The sequence below is a fragment of the Onychomys torridus genome, chromosome 14, assembly GCF_903995425.1.
Source record: "Onychomys torridus chromosome 14, mOncTor1.1, whole genome shotgun sequence".
Classification (NCBI taxonomy): Eukaryota; Metazoa; Chordata; class Mammalia; order Rodentia; family Cricetidae; genus Onychomys; species Onychomys torridus.
This window is the reverse complement of record NC_050456.1, coordinates 15,906,084-15,929,947: the sequence shown is the minus strand read 5'-3', so window position 1 is coordinate 15,929,947 and position 23,864 is coordinate 15,906,084. Positions and strand designations below refer to the sequence as shown.

Sequence of the window (23,864 nt, the reverse complement as noted above, 5' to 3'; positions counted from 1 at the left end):
ATGTATCATTGTGGATTTCTGGGGACCTCTCGAGCACTCTGCCTATTCCTGGTCTCATGTGGTCTTCATTTATCATGGTCTGTTATTCCTCGTTCTCCCTTTCTGTTCTTGATCCATCTGGCATCTCTGATCCCCTAAGCTTTCTTTCCCTCAAATCTTACCCTTCATTACTCCCACTGTCATCCAGGTTGTTCATGTAGATCTCATCCATTTCTCTGTCATTGGGTGATCCCTGTATCTTTCCTAGGGTCCCATTTTCTAGGTAGCCTCCCTGGAGTTGTGTAGCAGTCTAGTCATCTTTGTTTTACATCTAGTATCCTCCTATGAGTGAGTACATACCGTGTTTGTCCTTCTGAGTCTGGGTTACCTCACTCAAGATGAATTTTTCTAGATCCATCCATTTGCCTACAAACCTCATGATGTCATTGTTTTGCTCTGCTTAGTAGTACTCCTGTACAACCACTTTGGAAATCAATATGGCGCTTCCTTAGAAAATTGGGAATCCATCTCCCCCAAGACCCAGCTATAGCACTCTTGAGCATATACCCAAGGTATGCTCAATCATACCACAAGGGCATTTGCTCAGCTATGTTCGTATCAGCTTTGTTTGTAATAGCCAGAACCTGGAAACAACCTAGATGCCCCTCAACTGAAGAATGGATAAAGAAAATATGGTTCATTATAAAATTTAAAAGAACTGTTGATCTGTATTATTAGACACCACAAGATTCCTTAAGTCCTGTCAAATAACAAAGCTGGAGAATTGGCGAAGAAGAATCTGATGTAAAGGACCAAAACCTAGGAAGAGGTTTCATAGATACAAGTGTAGAGAAACACAGGCCATGAACAGAAGGGTAAGACAGGGGAGATTACAGGAAACTCCTTTGCAACAGTTTAGTATTTCAGGCGCTTTTACTCTCATAACTACAGTCCAATATTTGACTGAACTTTAATGGTAACTTTTAGAATTTATGATATGCTCTGACTTTTATTCAAAAAAGCACACACATTTCTACGTTTGAAAATGTCAAAGAATCACTGTGAAATTAGTTCTAATCAGATCCTTGCCATTAGTGAAGTGTGAATTCAGCAGCATTCAGAGGAAATGGCTTTAGGAACATAAAAGTTAATCTATCATGCTAAAAGATCATTGAAAACACTATTTTATAAGCCAAATTGATGGCAGCTATATTAACCAAAATACATTTGCAAAGGAAATTTTAAAGAAGTATATCTTTATTTCCATTAGATGAAAGTATGTGCATGCCTCCACTCATATATATGCAGTTAAAATTATAGAATATTTTATAGCTTGAAAGAACTTAATTATGAAGTCCAGCACTTTCATTTTATGCATAAAGATAGCAAAACCTAGCAAAGTCAGACTAAATAACATGTCTAACATCTAGTTAATAGCACTCCCAAAACCAGGACCCCTTTCTGATGTTACTACCTGTCTGGTGCAATTTCATTTCTACAACAAAAATCTATTGAACAATTTCTCTGTGTGCTGAGGCAATGACACATGGACAAAACCAGCTCCCCACAAGCCCAAATTATTAAGATAAATTGATTATGCAAGTAACAACTGTCTGAGCCTTAACTTATCATACTTTCCTTAGTATTTAAATGGCTTATGCTCCTGTCCTGTGCTCACTTCTGGACACCTCTAGATATTCATATTCACCTTGTTGACCTTTTCATTCAATGTCCTAACCTTTTTTTTATTCCCATGTATCTAGTTACTTTATTGCTGCTATGCTAAAACACTCTGATAAAAGCAGCTTCAGGGACCACAGGCTTGTTTTGCCTTACAAACCTAGGGGGTTGTTTAGTCCATTATGATGGTAAAGACATAGCAGCAGGCAGAAGGCATGGTGACAGAAACCACGTCAAGGAAGCAGAGGTGAACAAAAGTTGAGTCAGTCTATAAACCCTCAGCACCTGCCTGCAGTGGTCCTCTGCCTCAATGGAATCTCCATATCCTAAGGGTCTACAACCTTCCAAAGAGTTAAAAAGCAAATGCTAAAAAAAGACATGAGTCTGGTGGAGGCATTTCACATTCAAAGAATAGCACTGTTGTTCATCTTGATTATCAAATCACCTTGAAAAGGGAGCATATGCTTTAAGTCATATTCTCCATAGCACTCATACACTCAAATATTTAATAATTGAGTTACTCTTAAAGATTGATATAATGGGTTAGGCAGTGGTGGCGTATGCCCTTAATCCCAGCCCTCATGAGGCAGAGGCAGGGGATTTCTGTGAGTGTGAGGCCAGCCTGGTCTGCAGAGTGAGTTCCAAGACAGGCTCCAAAGCTACAGAGAAGCCCTGTCTTGAAAAACAAAAACAAAAAATTGATATAATGGGTAAATAGTAAGGCAGAATGGTAGCACTTAGGATTTTTATTTGGCAATAGTAAATATTAATCTCAGACTACTCCAATAATTCATTCAATTAAAGCATTGTTGCTCCAGCATGGGGATTTTGTGGTGAGACCAATAGTAATTTTCTACACTCACAGTGATGAATTCTTCAAGGAACTAGATGACAAAGAAGTAAAATGAGCAAACAAAGGGAAAAATTATTGCATGGAGTGATAAGAGAAGTACAGAAGAAGGTAGAGTTTATTTTCATGTAGACGAGTCTCAGAAAACCTGAAGGACAAGCCATATTTACAGGAAAACCTGAAGGAATTAAGGAAGTACATTCTATAAACATAGGAGACAGAAGCTCTGGGCAATGGACAGCAAGTTTCTCAACAAGTGTTAAGAATTGGATTAGCTGGATTATTCTTGGACTACTTCTGAATTAGTCCTTCTCTAGCAGGTATCATTAGATAACAATTGTTTAGACTATTATAACTGTTGGAAAGGAGTAGGAAAGGTTAAGGTCAGGACAACTCAATGATTTTTCTTTTTTTATTTCATAATCAGGGAAATGTGGAAGAATGTAGCAAAGATAATGCACTCTTTAATATAAACATACAGAAGGGTGAGAGGATTAAAATGACACACTGAATGTAACTATTTTTATGATTTCTTTGGCAGTTCCTATGCTGTGGAAATCTCATTGGTTGAATTTTCTATAAAATTTCTCCAGCAAAGGAGCTGTGTGTGGCTTGCCATTCTCTGCCTTGATATCTTTCTAAAATTTCTTACTCATCCTTAGTCACAGGGTTCCTAATTCCCTATCTCCAGCATTTGCAGAGAATTAAAAATTCCTATAACTTTTCACTGTTTTGTAAGCAGAAGTTAGCTTTGAGTTAGTTTGCATATATATAAACTCATCATGGTAATTTGTTGAGGGAAGAAGTTTTCATCCTATTATAAACCCCTACCACAATATTAGCTGCAAAGCAAAGGACAACCAGGCTACAATCCACAGCCCCTAGAGGCTAGGTAACAAGGAGGGCCCAAAGAGGGACACATGGATTTCCCTGGGAAGGGGGAATTAGAAAAGATCTCCTGGGTAAACTGGGGTTAGGAAAAGGGGATACTGGGGATGAGAACATGAAGGATCCAGTTATGTGGCCTGGGGGCAGAATGGAGTGGAAGAGTCTTGATGTCTTGATGGGGGATAGGGTGGGCATTTGGAGGTTAGGGAGAAACCTAGTGCCAAGGAAAGTCCTAGGAATCCACAAGGATGACTCCAGCTAAGACTCCTAGCAATAGTGGCAAGTGTGCCTCAACTGGCCATCTTCTGTAATCAGATTGGTGACTACTCTAATTGTCATCAGAGAGCCTTCATCTAATAACTGATGGAAGCAGATGCAGAAATCCACAGCTAAGCCCTGGGCTGAGCTCCAGGAGCCCTGGTGAAGAGAGGGAGGAAAGATTGTGTGAACCAGGGGGATCAAGGTCATGACAGAAGAACCCACAGAGACAGCTGACCTAAGCTTGTGGGAGTTCACAACCCACAGCTAGAGAGCCTGCATGAGACAACCTAGGCCTCTGTACGTGTGTGACAATGTGTAGCTTGGTCTGTTTGTGGGGTCAAGACCTGCTCCTGGTGCTTGACCTAGCTTTTGGGAACCTATCCCCCATGCTGAATTACTTTGCCCAACCTTGATATAGGGGGAGGAGTTTGGTCCTGCTTCAACTTAATGTGCCATGCTTTGTTGACTCCCATGGGAGTCCTGCCCCTTTTGGAACAAACAGAAGAAGTGGATGGGGGCATGTAGATGGGGGGAGGGCAGGAAGAAGGGAGGGATGGAAAGCTCTGATCAGTATGTAAAATAAATGGAAAATTTTTAATTTAAAAAAACAACACAGGAGAAGAACTCACTGAGTTTGAAAATTTTGGATTTTTTCCACTTAATGGTGATACTTTTTATTGTTCTCCTTTATCATGCTGAATGAGAGGAAATATGAAGATTTTTTTATTAGAAATGTGCTGTAGACAACAGAAGTTGAACAACTAGAATTATGCACTTATCTGAGCATTTTTGTTTTAAATATTTTCCTTTCTACAATAGTATTAATTGAATCAAGAACTCCAAATAAATTTTGAATGAAGTGCTATATGTAGAATGGGTATTTATTTCTTCTTAGAATGGTAATGGGGTATTATATATCTGAAGAGAATGCTCTATACCATTACCACTACAACACTGAAGCAACCAGACATTTCAAAGGTACAATATTCTAATTTAATATTCTATTCTAAAATGCCCTGACAGAAGAAACTTACAATAAAAAAGGGGTTGGCTGGGTGGTGGTGGCTCATCCTTTAATCCCAGAACTTGGGTGGCAGAGGCAGGTAGATCTCTGTGAGTTCGAGGCCAGCCTGAGCTACCAAGTGAGTTCCAGGAAAGGCGCAAAGCAACACAGAGAAACCCTGTCTCGAGAAGAAAAAAAAAAAAAAAAAGGTTTATTTTGCTCACAGTTCCAGGTTATACTTCATCAAGACAATGAAGCCATGGGAGCAGGAGCTTGAAGCAGCTGGTCACCTCTTATACCTAGAGGGAAACAGAACAATGAATACCTGTGATCAGCTCATTGTCTCCTTTCTATAGAGCTCAGAATCCTAGCCTAAGCAAGGGTGGCACCCACAGTGTACAGGCCTTGCCACTTCACTTATCTTGATAAAGATAATCCCTGCATATACCTAGAGGCAAATTTCTTAGGTGATTTTGATCTCAAACTACCACTTTCGATGAACTTCCATCACAGGAAGTTACAGTAACAGTTTTGGAAGAGATCCTAGTATGATTCAGTTATAAAGTTGAGTCTTTATGATTCCTGAGTTTTTATATGAAATTCACTGTGGCAATATGAGGTATTCTCTTTGTGAGCTTGAAGACAGAGTATGCAGATTGTTATTCTTGTCACACTTCTTTGCATTTTGTTATGTTGACGTCTTGATATCTTATTCCTACCCCACCTCCTTCTAGTCCTCTTCTTGAATTAACAGTACCTGAATTTTGCTATCACCTAAATGATAAGTTTTCAAATCAAGCCAGTCTGATGCAGAGGCCATTAACAGTGATAGCTTCCCCAACAGGTCTTCTATTTAGATTAATAAGATAAATCTTTTTAGGAATTTGTGAGTATGTATGGAGAACAAATAAATAAAACTGCATGAGTTAGGACTCCCACCATCTTTCTCTCATCTCTCCCTCACACACACACCACACACTGTCGGAGGCCAGCTCCAACCTGTCATAGGGTTCTTAGAGGGAGGAGAGAGGAATGAGGAAGTATTAGATAGAAATATAGACATAGACAGAGATGACGAGAAAGACAGAGACACAGGATAGCTTCAGGACGACCCTGGATCAATACCCAGCCACCCCACGTTTATTTCTAATGGGCTTTTTATACACTTGCAAGGGGAGAGGCAAAAGACCTCCCCCTTTCAAGATCAAAGCACACATACAAACAAGTGTAGACCCTTCAAGACACAAAACACATGGTAACCAAGCCTTTGGCCAAATCATCTTATTGTGCAGCCCTTATTGGGTAAAGCAAGCTCAGACTTTCTGACCTTGAGTAAGGCCTTGCTAGGGAGCTTCTGTGGGCCCCCACAACACATACACACACACACACACACACACACACACACATACACTTCTCAGCAGCACCCAATGAGATATTTGTTTGTTTCTATCATGATTAGTAAATCTTTCCTCATTCTTATTGTTTTGATTTTATAGGTTTCCTTTCAATAAAATTACTTTACATCTTAAATTCTTCAAGAATTGCTGTCTGCAAGCCATGCCTGCTAGAAGTTATGTATGCTCCCTACAGACCTACCCCACTGCTATTCCAGAGCCAATTCTCAGGATGCCCCTACCTCTGCAATAGAACACAGGCTATAGATTACCCTGACCCCTTTGCACACTTCCTGTGAAAGTCTCACAGACTGCCACCCTCATGCCACTCTTCCCTACCTCCTTTATCCCTGTGTTCCCAATCACAGCTTGGGCAAACACACCCATTGCTCAACCACAGTAGGTTGCCCTCTGGCCTCCCCTACTCTCTGTTACCACAGACGCTATTCTCAGAGTTTCAGGGGCAGCTTCCTCTAAGCCCTATATACACTTCCTGTAGATCGCTCAGACTATCTCTCCTTGGCCTCCCTTTTCCCCAGCCTTCAACACCAGCAAGCATTCCCCATGAATACACCAGCCAAGCAGACAAGTAAACTAGGCAATACACAGCCAACACACTCTCTAAGAAATGCAGTGAGGAAACCGAAATCAAGGAACAAAACTCCCACCCAACCAAAACAAATCCAGAAATCAGCACCTAGACCTATAAACACCCCAAACCCAGATGCCTAGATTCCAAAGTAAGAACACAATCAATAGCAGCCAGGGCATTATGACTCTACCATAGCCAGCTATTTTACCACAGCAGGTCCTGAATATTCCACCATAGCTGAAGCAAGAGAAAAAGACCTTAAAACCACCTATGTAAAGATTATAGAGGTCCTTAAAGTGTAAATGAACAATCTCTTAATAAAATCAAAACAGGAAAACCAAACAATCAGAGAAAATTAATAAATCCTTCAAAGAAAACTAGGAAAAACAAACAATTGAAAAAAATGAATAAATCCCTTAAAGAAATCCAAGGGGAAAAAAAGAGATGAAGGAAACTGTTCAAGACCCAACAATGGAAATAGAAGCCATAAAGAAAACACAAATTGAAGGATTCTGGAAATGAAAAATTTAGGAACGCACACAGGAATTACAGGGGCAGGCTTCACCAAGTGAATACAATAGACGGAAGCAAGCAAGAAACTCAGGCATTGATGATATAATAGAAGAAATACTCTGTCAAATAAAATGTTAAAAAAAAATCATGACACAAAACATCCAGGAAATCTAGGACACTGTGAAATAACCAAAACTAAGAACAATAGGAATAGAAGGAGAAGAATCACAGCTCAAAGGCCCAGCAAATATTTTCAACAAAATTATAGAAGAAAAAGTTCCTGACCTAAAGGAGAATGGTTACAAAGGTACAAGAAGTACACAGAACACCAAATAGATTGAACTAGAAAAGAAAGTCCCCTCCACAAAATAATCAAAACACTAAATACATTGAACAAAGAGAGAACATAAAAAGCTGCAAAGAAAAAGACCAAGTAACATATAAAGGTAGACATTAGAATTACATCTAACTTCTCAATGCCAGAAGGGTTTGGACAGAAGCACTGCCAGCTCCAAGAAACCACAGATGCCAGTCCAGTTACTAAACCCAGCAAAACTTTCAATCACCTTAAATGGAGAAAATATCAAATTCTATGATAAAGTCAAATTTAAATAATATCTATCTACAAATCCAGTCCTACAGAAGGTGCTAGAGGAAAAATCCAAAACAAGGTTGACCACACACACGTAAAAAATAATCTCACATCAGCCAAACCGAAAAAAGGAAGCACACACACATACTCATACCACTACCACCACCATAACAATAATAACAACAACAAAATAAGAGGAATTACCAAGCAATGTTTGTTGATATCTTTCAATATCAATGGCCTAAGTTCTCCAATAAAAAGACAAGCTTAACAGAATGTATAAGGAAGCACAAACCATCCTTCTGCTGCATACAAGAAACATACCTCAAAATAAAGGATAGACATTATCTCGGGGGAAAGGGTTGGAAAAAGACATTCCAAGCAAATGTGCTTAGAAACAACTGGTGTAGCCATTTTAAGATATAACAAAATGGACTTTAAACCAAATTAATCAAAAGAGATGGGGAAGGGCATTACATATTCAAAAAGGGGGAAATCCACTAATAAAAACCTAACAGATATTTACAGAACATAACACCAAAACACAAAAGGATAAAAAAAATCTCTTCTCAGCACCTCATAGAACTTTCTCCAAAATTGCCCACCTAAATGGACACAAGGCAAACTCAATAGATACAAGAAAATTGGTATAACCCCTGAATCCTATCAGATAACCATGGATTAAAGCTGGATATCAACAACAACAGAAAGTTTACAAACTCCTAGAAAATGAACAACTCTCTACTGAATGAAAAATGTGTCCAAACAAAAATCAAGACTGAATTTAAAGGCTTTCTAGAAGTCAATGAAAGTAAATACACAACATACTCAAACTTATGAGACACAATGAAAGCTGTTCTAAAAGGGCAGTTTGTAGCATTATGTGACTATATTCAAAAACTGGAAAGATCTCACACTAGCAACTTAACAATACACCTGAAAGCTCTAGAGCAAAATGAAGTAAGCACGTCCAAGAGGAGTAGATGGCAAAAAATTTATGAAATTGAGAACTGAAATGAATAAAATAGAAACAAAGGAAACAGTATAATGAATCAGTGAAATAAAAAGGTGTCTCTTTGAGAAAATCAACAATATAGACAAACCCTTATCCAAACTGAAAAACACAGAGACAATATCTAAACTAATAAAATCAAAAATGAAAAGAGGGACATAACAACAGACACCAAGGAAATTCAGATCCTAAGGAAAAATTAAAAACCTACACTCCACCAATTTGTAAAATATAGAAAAAAAATGGAGTTTTTTCCCAATAGATAGCATGTACCAAAGTTAAATGAAGACCAGATAAACAATTCAAACAGACCTATAACACCTATTGAAATAGAAGAAGTCATTAAAAGTCTCCTAATCAAAGAAGCCCAGGGTCAGCTGGTTTTAGCACAGAATTCTATCAGACTTTCAAAGAAGAGTTAACGCCAGTACTCCTCAAATTCTTCTATAAAGTAGAACAGAAGAAACATATCACAATTAATTTCATGAGACCACAGTCATTCTGACACCCAAATCACATATAGACTCAAAAGAAAGATCCTGCATGGGGCTGCACCAGGTCCTCTGCGTATATGTTATAGCTGTTAGCTTGGTAATTTTGTGAGACTCCTAACAGTGAGCCTAGGTGTGTCTCTGGCCTTGTCCATCCTTGATATGGGGGATTTTGCCTTGCCTTATTGTGTCTAGTTTTGTCCTGCTTTGTTGTCCTCTTTTGAAGGTCTGCTGTTTTCTGAAGAGGAAACTGAGTGTTAGTGGTTCTGGGGAGGTGGGGAAGAACTAGGGGGAGTGGAGAGAGGGCAAATGGTGGTTGGGATGTATTGAATGAGGGAAGAATCTATTTTTAATTAAAAAAAAATAAATGTTAAGGTTAGCTACATCTGTTACAGTGAATTAAAACAGAGACCAGACCTGGAGAATGCTGAAGCAGAGAGATAGATGTAGAGGAAACTTAACTTTGATTTGCAAATGTGAGTGAGGCTTGATATGTTCATTTTTCTAAGTGTCTGTATTTAGGGAAATTCAAGCCTAAGGCAAACCTGTGAAAAGACTGAAAACAACTCAAAGAACTAGGGCTTCTCACAAGGATGAACAAATAAGATGGTTATGTGGCTATAATCAATAGCATGTACTCTTTGCTTTACTTCTGCATCCATACTGTAACAGACTCATTCCTGTATTCCAACAGTGGAACCACAAGCAATATTTGAGTTGAAACTGCCTGATTATCAGTTGCCATTTTCTCAAATAAACTATGTATATATATATATATATATATATATATATATAGAGAGAGAGAGAGAGAGAGAGAGACAGAGACAGAGACAGAGACAGAGACAGAGAGAGACAGAGACAGAGACAGAGACAGAGAGAATTGTATATTTAAAGGGGCCATTATTAATAATAAAATAATAATAATAAAAACAACCTAAGTAATCCAAATATATCAACAATAGGCAAGACATAAGTATGTGAACCCCAGTTTCTTAACAGTAAGCATAGTGGCTTTTCTATCATATTATGCTCCCTTGAAAAATACTGAGTACAGCAAATCTTTTTCAAGTGAAAGAGACAGCAACTCATAGAACTGTGTTCTTTGCTACCAGAATAAAATAAGGAAAGATATAGTAATCAGTTTAGAGCTCGTGAAACAACAGTCAACAAACTAAGTTTTATACCTGTTACAATTTTTTGTCAGTATGCCATGCTTTGGTACAGTATATTATATGAAAATATTGAGCAAATCTAATGAAGTCCCAGGGCCTGGCAGTAATGGACCACAGGCCATGTTCTTGAACCTCATTGTCAAAATAGTTTGGGAGTGTTTTGTGCCTGATATTGCTGAAAACTCAATTGTTTGTTTTAGGGGCAGGTTAAATAATCCTTAAGCATGACAAATTGAAGCTTTTGCAAATAATAAAAACCCTAGTTGATTAAAATTTAAAATCTTCTTCTGAATTCACTGAGTATGAACCAAATATAGTTTAATGGAACTGGGAAGTTTCTTTCTGCTCCATTTGTTTGCCCCAAGTTTAAGTGATCGGCCAACCCCCCACAAATCATACAGTGATCTTACTGGTTTTAGAGAGGGAAGAAACATTCCATTCTATTTCTCCTAAGTAGGGAATATGACTCCCTCCTCAATAAAAATCAAGCTGTAATTTCTAATACAAAAACTACTGCAGAGGGAGGAAGATGAACATAAAGACACACAAAGCAACAGTCTGAAGGGAGCTGACATGTAGCTGTACCAAAAACATTGGCCGATTGCCAGAAAGGATTTTGGCAAGAAGATATTCAAGTTGAGAAGAGCTAACTTTAGAATGAGGAAAGGAAAAGTTAACTGAAAAAGAGAAAGAGGGAGAACCCAAGAGTGAATTTAAAAGGGGGAGATAAACTGCTTCTCCTCACAATGCAGCATGGTAGGATAGGAGACCAATATGTCTAAATGTGCTCTTTAAGTGTGTGATGACTTATTTGAGAACTTTTTATTAGTTGAGTTACAGAATAAATAGTATTTGGTAGGCAATTTGGAATTAATTTGAAATCCACTTGACAGGCATTCATGTTTAAAAGTGGTGGAATATTCTCACGGTACATAAGACCTCTGTTCTACTGAAGAAGAACCTGCTTTATGGATATGGGGCAAACATTTGGATCTGCTATTTAAGCCTTTTAAAATTACATTCATGTATTTGTATAGGCTCCTATGTGCTTTTGACACATGTGCTCCAGTATGCTCTGCAGAGAAGACAACAGCTAGAAGGAGGGCCATTTCTCTCCTTTCATTCCACTGTGTGGCCTCAAGAATTGAAGTCAGGTGGCCAGGATTATCTGAAGGTAAACTCATCTGCTGATCCAACTTGTCAATCCTTCCTTTTGTAAAAACATAATCATTTTTACTCTCTATGAAAAGGTACTTTAATAAACAATGTAAGTATGACATGTATAATATATTCTATAAATTATAGGAACATTAAACATACAAATTAAAGTTTGAATAGCTAAAAGTATAAATTTTACACAATAGAAGATTTAAAATTTGTTAGCTGGAAAATCCTTAAAATGATACTTATCTTTTTAAAACAATTCTCTCATCCATAACATTCTCTAGTATTATTCTATTGTGTGTGTATACATATATATGTATATATATATATATACATATATATATATACATATATATATATATATATATATATATGTATATATATATATAAATTCAGCATTTAATAACTTTCCTCATTCAATTAAGCTGAAGAAGCTGCTTCTAATACTTCTGATGGTAGCAAATATGGAGGAAGGAACAACAATGGGGTAGATGTTCTTACTAGCCAAAAGCAAAGGCTGGCAAGTAAAAAGCACTGCTTTCTCCTTGGCTTTCTTTATCTCTTAGACACTTTTGGAAGGTGCTATTCACTCTTGGGGAGTGGCTTTTCTTCTCAGTTAATACTTCCTCAAGATACTCTCATTGTGCTACCCAGAATTATATCTGTTAGTGTATTCCAGATTCAGCCCATTGGTCTGTCATGGTTAAAAGGTATTGCTCAGCTAAAGATGGTCATGTATTTGTGGATCCTGCTCTGCTCTGACCCAAGTAAACCTACTGGCCACTCATCATTTTATTTATTAACCAATCAGAGTGACACATTCACAGCATATAGAGCAATATCCACAGAATCTCTCTCTCTCTCTCTCTCTCTCTCTCTCTCTCTCTCTCTCTCTCTCTCTCACACACACACACACACACACACACACACACACACACACACACACTTCTTTTTTAAAATGCAGCAGCACAGTTGATGATTTATTTCTGGGGGAAAGGCAAGCACAGGAAAAAATACGCATTTGTCACATTTTCACATTTTACTTAGACTTGAGAAAACTGCTGTTAAACTCAGTCATTTTGGGGCTCATTAGGAGAATTAAAGAAAAAACAGTATTTTTTTTCCTAATAGAGGTTTATATTTATAGAAGAGGTTTCCTTTACAAATTCAGTTGAGAATGACTAGAGATCAGGATTGCTTCCTAACATAAGACTGTCCTCTCCTGTAGAATCAGCCTTGAAATTGAAGTTCTCAATTCTCATATGTCAATAGATGAAGGCCTCTGTGCTTTTTGCTAGTAAAAATATCTACCTCTTTGTTGTTCCTTCCTGCATATTTGCTGACATCAGAAGTAGCAGAAGCAGCTTCTTCAGCTTTCCATAGTGAGCTGAAGAACACTGGCTCTCCAAGAATCTCCAGGCCTTCAAAGTCAGATTGGGATTGCTGAGGCACCCAGTCTCTTGAACTGATCAACTACTGGAGCTCATAATACTCAACTGGATGACATAAATTCAGTGGGGTTCATTGAATCCTGGAATATCCAGATTCAAATGGCAGTACTGAATCACCAAAGGCAAGGTAAGCATGTATAACAGTCTTGCAGTGTACCGAATAGGCAAAGCAATGTCTACAATGATCTGACATGGGTAGAGCAGACTTTTGGCATTGGCTAATTAATACTATTATTCCCAGGAGTGAGATAGAATGAAGCTTACCAAGTTCTTGTTCAATGTCAATGAGCAGAAAAATTCCAAAGTAAATGAATGAAAACCTATCTTGAATCATGAAAACAGAGAATGATGATCCCTCAAGCCAATAACCAATACATAATCCCTTGGATGAATGGAAGATTAGGTCCTCTTGAGAATGAGCCTTGCTACAATACTGAAAATGTTTACTGCTAACATTTATCACACCCCTCCACAAAAGGAGTTTTGGCTTTTTACAAGGAAACTGTATACTTAGGAAAAGGAAATAATCAGTCCTTTCAGAGCCTACTAGATACCATCTCTGAATTGATGTTTATTCCAAAGTATCTCCAAATGTACTTTGTAAAAAGTGGGGCATTCTAAAAGACAGGTGATAAATTGAGTTTTAGCCAAAGACAGACTCCTAGTGTGTCCAATGAATCCTTAAACTCACCCTGTGGCTACTTCCTCATTTCCACAAAGTGAATTGGAATAGATATACCTAGAAGATGGTACAATTCTCTCAGTGATTCACTAACATGTGGAATGAGGGCTAGTATGCTGAGGAGGAACAAATGGAAGACAGTAGAGCTACCTTTACTAGGAAAAATATTGAGCCAAAAAAGACATTGGGTTGATGGTTCTCACATCTCTCTTTTACTCTTTAATTTGGGCTACAAAAAGATGGATGGATCACTGAGAACATGTCATGATCATGGCAGTTGATTATTTTAAACTTAAGTAGTGGCTTTAGCTTCAGCTGCTGTACCAGACTTGGTTTCCTTATTTGACTAGAATAACGCATCTCTTGATACTGAATATGTAGCTATTGATCATAAAAAATATTTTTTATATCTATCCACAAGTAGCACTTTTATGGGATTATCTTTTTGTACACTGTAAAGATGTGTCTCTGCTTAAGGTGCCTTTTGATTGGTTTAATAAAGAGTTGAATGGCCAATAGCCAGACAGGAAAAAAATAGATGGGATTTCCAGTGAGAGAGAGTAATTCTGAGAAAAAGAGAGTCTGAGAGACATCATTGAGACATGTAACAAGTCAGATGTATAGAATGGGAGAAAGGTAAAAGCCACATGGCAAAACATAGATTAATAGAAACAGGTTAATTAAGTTATAAGAGCTAGTTGGGAACAAGCCTAACCCAAAGACCAAGCTTTCATAATTAATATTAAGTCTCTGTGTCTTTATGTGGGGGTTGTCAGTCCAAAGAAAGTTTGACAAGAAAGCTTGCTACATACCACCAGAAGTAATTTTCTTTCAGCTGTCAAAGCCAGCCTTGCAGTTTTATTATTCTACATCAAGAGTAATGATTCTCCAGCTCTATGCCATAGTGTAGTTTGCAGAAACTTTGATTGCTTACCTCTTCTATGAGGTATCATAATAGTCAATTATATATGATGTGGATTGGACAAATTGAATAGAATATTTTGTTGGTAAAGCATATGTGCATCAGAGGATGAGAAATAAGTACAACGGAGATTCAATGGAAATTTCCCAAATCCCTGTGCTAAAAGGTAAGTTGTTGTACCTCAACATTCCTACCACCCAATAAAGACATATATTGCTTAATAGGCCTATTTGGGTTTTAGAGACAGCACATCCTTTATGTGTATTACTCTGATGCATGCAGCAAGTGATTTGGAAAGCTACTAGTTTTGAGTGGAATCTGAAACAAGAGAAGACTCTTCCAGAAGTTCAGGTAGTTCTGCATGCTACTCTGATATTTGGGCCATGTGGTCCATTAGACCTGATGGTATTTGATGCATGAATGTTTAGCAAAGATGATATTTGGATCCTTTGGCAGAACCTTATAGATGACTCACAGCAGAGGCCCTTAAAACTATACACCAAGGCCATAATGACATCTGCAGACAACTATTCTAACATTGAGAGACAGCTGTTTGTCTGCTATTGAGCTTTAGTAGTAAACTAATGATTGATAACAGGCCATCAACCTGCAATTTAACCTGAGTTGCTTATCTTGATCTGGTGGTATTTGATCCACATGACCACAAAGTTGCACATGCACAACCATCAAATGGAACAGAGATCTACCATCAAATCATAAGGGATCAGGCCTCACTTGGTCCTGAAGCAAAGTGAGTTATATTAAGAAGTTGTCAACTGCCTATGAGTCATATGACTGATACAATGCCTTCTGTCCATTAAAATGTAACAATGGCCACATGAGGTTTGTCCTACAATGACTAAGGACTAAAAGACATAAAGAGGTCTGAGGAAAAAAAACTAATGCTGCTTTCTTGACTTCACTTTTTACTGTTGAGTGCATCTATTCCATTGTTTTTTCTACTATTCTTAGTGCTATCACAACCCAAAATTAACTGAAAAACAGGTATTCTTCTGGACTCTTCCAGGCTTTTTATGACAATCTGAGACAAATGACATATCCAGCCTTGTGAACTTAACTCTACTAGGTTTTTAGCCTCTCTAGCATACAGACAGCCACTGTGGGCTTCATCACCCAGTATCCAGTGCACCAAGGTAATAAATATCATTTTAAAATATATCCTCATTTTGTCAATTCTTTTTCCTTACCATGTCCTGACCAAGAACAGAAATACCTACATGTTATGGAACTACCTAATTTTTCTTAGCATGCCTTAGCTTTACATATTAATGTATTTCAACATGATAATTCCTCACATGCATATAGTATATACTAATAAAATGAAACCTCTCTTTGGTCACCTCATATACACTCTCTCTACATTGAATAATCTCTATTGTAGATTTGTAAACTTTTTTGTGTATTTGTGGTACTTTTCTTTCTACATGTCTTATTTCATTCAATATTGTGTCCACAATTTCCAAAAAATGGCTAAAATTTACATGTCACTCTAAAAAATATTCCATTGAATATATTTACCACATTTTCTTAAATCATTGACCAACTGATCAGCATCTAGTTGATGAAAACACGTACATTTCCAAAGCTCTCTGAAATCATACCAGCAAGCTGATGAACATCTTTGGATTCTTTTCCTCATTTATTCAGAAATCAACCAATATGTTCCTGTGGGTTATTTAGAGCCATGGTATTTACTGTGTTTAAAGAAATACAGTTTTTCAATGAATGATTTGTGTACCTTTTCCTAACTTGTAATGGCTGTAACTACTATATCCCAATATCTGTAAGAAATTTTCTAAGTAGAAGTCCACAGGACACTTTTAAACATACACCCAAACTGAGAAAAAATGGTTTCTATATACCTTGGATGGAGTTTCCATTATTATTAAAAATATATGAATATATTTCTGTTACAAATGATGAGCCAAACTAATTAGCAAAATTTCCTTCTCCAACTTATCTCTTTAATTATTTATAGCATTCTTTTTCTGTTCTAGAATTATATGAAGGATAGCATATTTTCTCATATCTCCAAAGGCTATTCTTAGATGTGACAGGTTTTAGGCCTTTCCCTATTTTCGATGAGCTTGACAGTGTGATGAGTTCTTGTCAGGTCATTTTGTTGAATGTACTGTTGCTGGGATTTGCTTTTCCAGTGAGAATTATTCCTTCCCAAAGTTCTTTCTATCAATATTCTTTTTCCTCCATCATACCTCCTTTAAAAAATATTTTGTAGAATTTCATGCATAGAATGCATTCTGATTCCTCTCACTTCCTGATTCTCTCTTATCTCCTTCCCACCCCTGTCAACTTCTCCTTACAAACCACTCCCTTACTCACCCCCACTTCCTCAAAAGTCCCCTTTCTGAATTTATGTTTCTTTGTTTCTTGCTTTTTCTTTTGCTTTGTTTTGTTTTTTTTAATGACCCACTGGGTTCAAAAAGGATTTCTGTGTGACCACGCAGTTGGACCCACCAACTAGAGCTCAGTGGGCATATCAGTAAGTACACAGCTGAAGACAATAATTGTGACTTCTTCAGAGTTCACCAGTAATCAATAGACTATCAGAGTGGAGTAGGACATCATGAATCTCTCTTCAATCTTTGATTGGCTCTTTATTGACTGTCTTAGTTACTTGTCTATATCTGTGAAGAAACACCATGAACAAGGCAACTTATAAAAGAAAGCATTTAATGGGAGCTTGCAGCTTCAGAGGGTGAGTCCATGATCATTTCAGGAAGAGGGCAGCAGGATGGCAGGCATGGCTCTAGGTAATAGGTGGAAGCTTGTATCTGATCTACAAGCAATAGGTACAGGGAGAGACAGCTAACATACCAGAACATGAGCTTTTGAAACCTCAAACTGACTCCCGATGCTATATCTTCTTCAATAAAGCTGCAGAGCAACACACCTCCTAATCCTTCCCAAACAGTTCCACCAAGTAGGGAGCCAAAATTTTCAAACATGATCCTAATGGGAGCCATTCTCATTCAGACTACCACAAAGGCCCAGTCGTTTTCAGTCTCATTGATGGTGTCCATAGCTTCTGTGAGATCATGACTGTAGTGATATGTCAAACCCAAAGGATAGCATTTCACAACCCTATTTCCTTGTCTTTAGGCTTTTACCCTCATCTACACCCTCTTCAATGATGTTTTTTGAATCTTGGAGGTGGTGGTATAAATGTCTGATTGAGTGCTGGATTGTCACTAATTCTCAGCACATTAGCCACCCATGATTGTCTGCTTTTATGAGCACTTATTGCAAATAGAAGCTTCTCTGATTAAGGCTGAGAGCAGCATTTGTCTAAGGGCGTAAACATAAATATTTAGAAGGCAGTTTGGCATCATGTCAATTTATCTAAACAACACTAGCACAGTCTTGACTACAGCCTAAATTGTTTAGTTAAATTGACATGATGCCAAACTGTCTTAAGCCTGGGGCTTTGAAGTGAATTTATAACTTATAACATGAAGCATGAATTCCCTCTGGTGGAGAACGACTCAAACCCAAGCAGAGGGTAGGTTACTCCAGTAACACTCATGCTACTATTGTAACAATGGGCATGTTGTATAGAGTTTTCCTCCCATGATGAAAACTGTCCATCTAAGAAGGATGCTTGTTAAGATACAGGATGTTAGAAAGGAGGTGAAAGAGAAAGATGTTCTAAGGGAACATCTAAGGTGAAATTTTTCATCCTAAAGAGACAAATCAAATTTAGAAAGTCAACTCACAGTCTTCGTCAATTCTCTGAAACTGATTCACCATGGTCATACCTCTCCAAGCAGCAAAGCCTGCTGAGAGATAGTCTCAAACAGTGTGAGATAACTGGCAGAGGTTCAGACCAGTCAAGGAGCCTTGAAGAAGCAGAGACTAGCTGAGCTACCTGGAAGAGACAGAAACAAGATAAGCTCCCAGAAGGGGCTCAGTCTACCTGAACTGACTGCAAGAGCCAGTTCTTAACAAATTGAGCTGCCTTAAACTTGTTTGATGTCCTCCAGATTTCCAGCTTTCACAACTGTCACCCACAATAAGGGTGGATGTTTACAGCTGTCCTTGAATCATTCCAACTCCTCTAAGTAACCTATAACCCATATTTCTGCAAGCAATTTCAACAAAATTCATTGGTTCACCAAATTGGACTTTGGTGGTATACTTGGTGGTCTGTCATGGTTCTCTATCTGGGATGAGTAGACATTGGTTGCCTAGATATAGTGTCATACTACAGGACATATCTGGCCCAGCAGGTGTGTAGGTAGTTGTATATAGGGTTCAAAACTGAGTAAGACCATTGATGCCTTTTATCCTCAGCAGCCTAGAAAGTACCTTTCAGTTTTAGGAAAACTAGCCTGCAAGGAAGAAGTTTCCAGTTCAATTCCATAATGATTTGTGTGTGGTGTATTATAGAATACTACTTTAACTAGGCAAAAATGATGCATTGCATTTGTTTATGCAGCATTTGTTCAGTGATGTAAAGATAGGCACCTGATTGGTCTAATAAAAAACTGAGTCTATCGAGCTAGACTGTAGAGGGACAGGCGGAGCTGGCAGACAGAGAGAATAAGTGGGGGGGAGGAATGTAGTCTCAAGAGGAAAGAACAAGAGAAAAAGAGAGGGAAATCCCAGAGACCTGCCAGCCAGGCAGCTGCCAGACAGACAGACACGGAGCAAACAGGAAAGCAGGACTTACAGAACGAAAGAAAGGTAAAAGGGCCCAAGACAAAATGTAGATGAAGCAAAATAGGTTAAAATAAGTTGTAAGAGCTAGTGGAACAAGCTTAAACTAAGGCTGAGCATTCATAATTAATAATAAGCCTCCATGTCTTAATTTGGGGGCTGGTGGTCTGAGAAAGCCTGCTACAAGTGTCTTCAGCTATAGCATCTGATCACATATATAATGAAGAGGAATGTGAAGAGCCTGCACCATTTGGGGGTCTTTGGGGTCACCTTGACCAAAAACTCTTGAGGTGGTATCTCACATCAGGCAATATAGTTTTATTTAATAATCCATGGCAATAAGAAGAACATATTTTTAATTGACTTACAAATTAGTCAGTTTCTACATGGCTTCATTATATATCCTACCATATGGGCTTACTTCCCTTTTTTGTCTGCCCCATGCCTTACTTAGGCCCAAATATTCTTCTCATCTTTCTTTTTTTTTTCTTTATTAAGAAATTTTTTATTCATTTTACATACCAACCACAGATCCTCCTCTCTTCCCTCTTCCCCTGCTCTGTCCAGCATTTTCCCCCAACCCATCCCCATTATCTCCTCTGAAGAGGTAAGGTCTCCTATGGGGAGTCAGCAAAGCCTGGTACGTTCAGTTGAGGCAGGTTCAAGCCCCTCCCCCTGCATCAAGGCTAGACAAGGTGTCCCACCATAGGTAATGGGTTCCAAAAATCCAGTTCATGCACCAGGGACAGATCCTGATCCTACTGTCAGGAGGCCCCTTAAGCTGATCAAATTACACAACAATCTTGCTTATGCAGAGGACCTAGTCTAGGCCCATGGAGGCTCCACAGCTGTTGGTCTAAAGTTGATGAATTCCCAGCTTGGTTTGGTTGTCTCTGTAGGTTTCCCCATCATGATCTTGACGCCCCTTGCTCAAGGAATCCCTCTTCCTTTTCTTTGAGTGGACTCCTGGAGCTTATCCAGGGGCTTGGCTGTGGATCTCTGCATTTACTTCTATCAGTTACTGGATGATGGCTCTATGGTGACAGATAGGGTATTCACCAATCTAATTACCAGGGTAAACCAGCTCAGGCACCTTCTTGACTATTTATTGCTAGTAGTCTAAGCTGGGGTCATCCTTGTGGATCCCTGGGAACTTCCCTCGCACCAGGTTTCTCTCTATCCCCAGGATGTCTCCCTCTATCAAGATAGTCCTTTCCTTGCTCTCCACTCTGTCCCTGTTCTAGTGCAACCATCCTGTCCCTTATGTTCTCATCCCTTATCCCCTACCCTACATTGCACCCTTCACCACCAGTTTACTCAGGAGATCTCATCTATTTCTCCTTCCTAGGGCAATCCATGTGTCCCTCTTATGGTCCTCCTTGTTAGCTAGCTTCTCTGAAGCTGTGGGTTGTAGTCTGATTATCCTTTGCTTTACCTCTAGTATCCACTTATGAGTGAGTACATACCGTGTTTGTCCTTCTGAGTCTGGGTTACCTCACTCAGGATGATATTTTCTAGTTCCATCCATTTGCCTGCAAATTTCATGACAATCATAACTCTTGAAAATAACTGAATGCAGAGCTGTGGTGATGGCTCAGTTGACAAAGTGCTGGCCTTGCAAGATTGAAGAACCGTGTTCAATCCCTAGAGCCCACATACAAAACTTCAGGTATAGTGGAACACTGGTGTAATTTCAGGGCTGAGAAAGCAGAGACAAGCAGACCCCTGGTGCTTGCTGATTGATCAGCCTAGCAAAATGTTAGGTCTCAAACCAAGGACAAATAGCTAACTAAGGTGTTTAGAAGCATATCAAAGCAGACACAGGAAGCCAGGTTTCCCAGCATCACTCAGTTTCTCCTAGCTAGCATACTCCAGCCTCTACCCTAAACCTCTCCATCCCAGGGACTGCACTGGATTGGCTCTTCCCTTGCTGTTCTTCCTATATAGCCCAGCTATTTTGCTACAACACCTCTTACACCATTTTTACCCTTTACTCTCCTAGCTTCTTAGTCTTCTGATCTCTTGGATTGATCTCCTCTTTCCCATCTCCCCTCTTCTCACATGGCCCAGCTCAGGACTCAGGGTCCTATTCACTCTGCACTTTCCCAGCTGTCTCTGCCACTGGCTATGCTGTCCCTCACATCTACAATAAATTTACAATATTGTAGATAAACTTTATTGTAGATGAAACAATAAGGTTTATCTACAAAAAAACAAAAACAAAAACAGACAAACAAACAAACAAAAAACTTTTCCACCATACCTAGGAGCAGTCATGGCCTTTCTTGTTTCTTTTCTTAGTCACATACTTAGTGAGTTTCAAGCTAGTGATAGACATGTAAGAAAGAAAGAAAGAAAGAAAGAAAGAAAGAAAGAAAGAAAGAAAGAAAGAAAGAAAGAAGAAAGAAAGGGAAAGAAAGAAAGAAGAAAGAAAGGGAAAGAAAGAAAGAAGAAAGAAAGGGAAAGAAAGAAAGAAAATGCTTAAAGTGCAGAGCTGCACCTGAGGAACTGAGGAAGGACACCCATGTTGTCCTGTGACTCCACATGCATGTTCACATGAGTATCCATATGAACAAGTACACATATAGACAGAACAGATACACACATAATGGAATGAGAAAATTAAAACAATTGCACACAATTGATATCTATGCTTAAATTCTATAGTTGTTGTTGTTGTCTTTTAATAACAAATACGTGTTATATATCCACCACAATAACATTCAGGATAATTTCTTTCTTTAACAGATCCTATTTTCATCTATTTGACCTCTGTCTTAACCCTAGGTTAACCACTAAACTTTTTTACTGTCTTTATAGATTTGCCCTTTTCCAGAATGTCATATACTTGGAATCATAAAGTATGTAACCTTTTCAGATTGTCTTTTTACACTTGGCAGTATGCATTTCAGAATGCTCCATGTCTTTTTATTGCTTGATAGTTCATTTGTTTTAACACTGAACAATATTCCATTGTGTGGTTATAATGTTCCCTAGTCTACCAGATGAAGGTTATCTCTGTTGCTTCCAATTCAGGGAAATTATGAATAAAGTTACTATAAACACACATATGAAGATTTTTTGTGTGGGCATAAATTTTCAAAACATTTGGGTGAATGCCCAAGAGTGTTGTATATGGTAAAACTGTATTTAGCCTTGTAAAATGCACAACACTACCAAATTATCTTTCAATCTTCTTGGTTTCTCATTAACAATGGATGCTACATCTTACTGCTCATCCTTGTCAGAACTTCCACTGCCGGCTTGAAGGCCTTTAGTTATTCCAGGAGGGAAACAGTGGCTCCACACTGCTGTTTTCATCTGAACTTTGTTGGTGGGAAATGGTACTGAAACCTCTTTCACACACTTATATTCCATTTGTAGTGATTAGTGAAATACCCAGATGGTTTGCACTGCACTTATTTTTTTTTTTTATATGCCCCTGGTCAGATGTACAAGGTAAGGGAATTACTAAAGGATGAAGCTCACAATGGGGAGGCTCAGGTGGAAAACACATCCAAGGCTTGAGCCAGAGAGCAGGTTAGAAAGCAGAGCTTGAAAGAAAGGCCAGTCAGCACAGCTTTATCTTTCCTGTCAGTAGATAAGATTTCCTTTGTTTTTAAATTTAAAAAGAATGAAGCTAAAGGGGAAAGTGATGAATGTTTAATTCTGAAAACTTCTTAAGCCCTAATTCTACTATTCTGCTATTTTTATCTGCACCTAAACTTATTTAGGGGCTGTCACAGGAGTGCCAAAATTTATGTGGCATATGTAAACTTTGGCATTGACATAATGTAAACATCATCCAAATCTAAAAACCTTATTTCAAAATCAATTTACATAATATGTAAACAAACAGGCTTTCAATCATAGTTTAATCAAGTTATTATTAAATATTAATATAAAACTGACATCGCCTCTAATTTATGTAACTACTGATCAAGCAAACCTTTAATTTAGTTATGGTTTTAAACCTCATTTATCTTCTTCAAGTAATTGGAAAATTCTTTGTAGACAAAAATAGTAAAAGTCCATTTATGGGATATAATTTATTTTAACTTGAGAAAGTGTATTTGAACCAATTAAGCCTAAAACTATGTAAATTCTTTTCAAAATTTATGTTAGCCTTTTTGGTTAAATATACCTACAGACTATAATTCAGTTTTTAAAATACCCTAGCCTTTAAAATATTTAAATAATGTGCTCACTTCGGCAACACATATACTAAAAAAAAAAAAAAAAATTGGAATGATACAGACAAGATTAGCATGGCCCCTGCGCAAGGATGACACACAAATTCGTGAAGTGTTCTATAAAGATAAATATATATATATATATATATATATATATATAATTTATTTTCAAATATAAGTATGTACAGTTTACAGTTTATGTTTCAGGTCTTACTGACACTTGAGGAAAGAGAATTATATAATCCAGAGTAGTTCTTCAATTTATGAAAGGACTATAATTATAAAAATAGTAATGATAAAATGAGCTAACTGGATCCTGAATGGCAG

General features: G+C 38.0%; 1 pseudogene; it reads left to right on the top strand.

Annotated features, from left to right (window-relative positions):
• The first annotated feature begins 23,564 nt into the window (after positions 1-23,564).
• LOC118595870 lies at positions 23,565-23,664 on the top strand (annotated as a pseudogene).
• Positions 23,665-23,864: the final 200 nt, after the last annotated feature.